The 2,526-nt window shown below is 32.3% G+C and overlaps 1 non-coding gene across 1 annotated transcript; it reads right to left on the bottom strand.

Moving 5' to 3' along the window:
• Window positions 1–2,224: 2,224 nt before the first annotated feature.
• Window positions 2,225–2,297, bottom strand: Trnas-aga (transfer RNA serine (anticodon AGA)). The gene has a single exon. It is a non-coding gene; the product is annotated as a tRNA-Ser (tRNA).
• Between the last annotated feature and the right edge of the window lie 229 nt (window positions 2,298–2,526).

Genomic DNA, 2,526 nt, shown 5'->3' with positions numbered 1-2,526 from the left:
TCATTTTTCATTCCCTCTCCCAATAGAAGGAGGCACCTGTCCTTCCTAATTCCCAGTGTATTATGGAGGGTAGCCCAGGTATGCTTGCCCTCCTAGGATCCATGATAAGGGGTCTACCTGTAATATCAGAAGAACCTAGCACCATAAGCAAGGGGGTCAATGTAGAGCCCCAACAACAAGTGGCCAGAGGAAGTGACTCTCTTTTATACCCAAGTCAAACCAATTTCCACTTTATTTTATGAAACCAGTATTATTCCAAAACTAAAGCCCCAAAAAGACAGTACAAAAAAGAAATGATAAACCCTTATGTCTCATGAGTATATGAGTATAGACATAAAATTCCTCAACAAAATATTCTCTAATCAATCTAATCAATATATGAAATAACCATAACTCATAACCAAGTGGTATTCATTTTCCAAGTATACAAGGGTGACCCAACAGTCAAAAATCTATGAATATAATCCAATATATCAAATACAAAGTATAATACAAAGATAGATTAAAATAAGAGGACAAAAAGGATATGCCAAATAAATCATAATAAAAAGAAACCTGGAGTGACTGCATTAGTAACAGACAAAGTAGAATTCAGAATAAGGAATAATAAAAGGGATAAATGCAGATGCTGCACAATAATAAAGTGTTAAATTATTCAAGAAGACATAGGAATTGCAAATTTATATGCCCTTTAAATAGAGTTTCAAAATGTTTGAAGCAGAAAATGATCAAGCCAAAAGGAAAAGGAGAAACAAATTCACTATTACAGCGAAAGGCATCAATAATACTTTCTAAGTAATTGACTTTAGATCATAGACTGAAAATCATTGAGGATATTTAATACCTGAAAACATTATTAACCAGCATGACCTAATTGACACTTAAGAATACTCCACCCAACAAGAACAGGATACACATTCTTTTTTAGGACACAAGGAAAATCCATTAGGATAGATACAATTTTTAGTTTTAAACACAATTTCATAAAGTTAAGAGGGGTCATGCCATACAAAATACATTAATGGACCAAAATGGAATTAAGCTAGTAATCAATGGTAAAATAATTGTTCATAAAACAGATACTTAAAAGTTAAATCACTCTTGTAAGAACTTCAGGGAACAAAGAGGAAATCTCATTGGTTATTATATAATATTTTATGTTAAATGAACATAAAAACACAATATATCAAAAGTTATGTGGTATAACTAAATCAAACTTGGAAAAGAGAAAGTCAATAAAACAAAAGGCTAATTTATTCAAAAAATTAAGGAAATTAATAACTTACTGGAAGACTGATGAAAACTAAAAGAGAAGATATGAATAAGTAGTACCAGCAATGAAATGGGATAGCAGTACAAATCCTACAGTGGTAAGGATTATAAAAAACCATTACATATAACTTTATAATCAAGATTTTGACAATTTAGGAAAAATGAATGGATTCCTCAGAAGTACCAAGATGACATAGGCTATATGAATAATGCTAAGAAAATTGAATTCATAAACTAAAAGTTCCAGAAGTACATGTAGTTTCACTGGATATTTTTACAAAACATTTAAAGGAAATTTACTTGTGATCATTTCCAGCAAATACAAAAGAACAGAAAATTTGCAATTCATGAGGCCAATATTATCCGGATAACAAATTCTAAAAAGGCCACAGGCCAACATGTCTCAGAAAGACAGACATGAAAATCCTTTACAAAATATGAGCAAATGATTCCATTGATGTAAGAAAGAAATGATATTACATGACTAAGTAGAACTTTTTCCAAGTGTACAAGTCTTCAACATTTGACAACCAATCATTGTGATTTCCGTATCCACAAACCAAAGTCATAACCGCTTATCAAGTGACCCAAAAAAAAAACCATTTTCTCCCATTCGTGATAAAAACTCTCAACAAATTCTGAAGAAAGGAGAATTCTCTCAATTTGACAAAGAACTTTCCAACTTGGTCTTATCGGGCCTTTCGACTAGTCCCCACTAGTGATTGCAATTTCTCTTCTTCTCTTTTTCTTGGATACTCCAAAGGCCTTTGTCAAAACTAACCTCCTCCTGTCAGCCTTCTTTGACTGGCACACTTACTTACTAGCCAGTTCTACATTAAAAATCATTTGTAACAAACACACATACACACACAACATGTAATTGTGTTCATTGTCTTTACTTGTTTGTTAACTTTGTTCTATCAATGACAAGGAATAATTCTTTTTTTTCATTTGGTGGCACTGGGGTTTGAACTCAGGGCTTCATGCTTTCTAGGCAGGCACTCTACCACTTGAGCCACTCCACCAGTCCTAGTAGATGATTCTTAAAGGCAAGGACTTAGGAAATGGTTTCTAAGTTATCTACTAAGTCTTCTATTGTAATAAACTTACTATAATTTCTGAGTAAATACAGTTAACAGAAAAGGAAAAGAGAAAACTGAATAAAAATGGGGAAAAAAGAACAGATAAAAGAGTAATTTCCATGAGAAAATATATGTCTTTTTTTACATTATGTTATACTTGCCAAGGCAATTT

Source organism: Castor canadensis, chromosome 4 (genome assembly GCF_047511655.1).
Source record: "Castor canadensis chromosome 4, mCasCan1.hap1v2, whole genome shotgun sequence".
In the NCBI taxonomy this organism is placed as follows: domain Eukaryota; kingdom Metazoa; phylum Chordata; class Mammalia; order Rodentia; family Castoridae; genus Castor; species Castor canadensis.
This window is presented reverse-complemented; position numbering and strand designations above follow the sequence as displayed.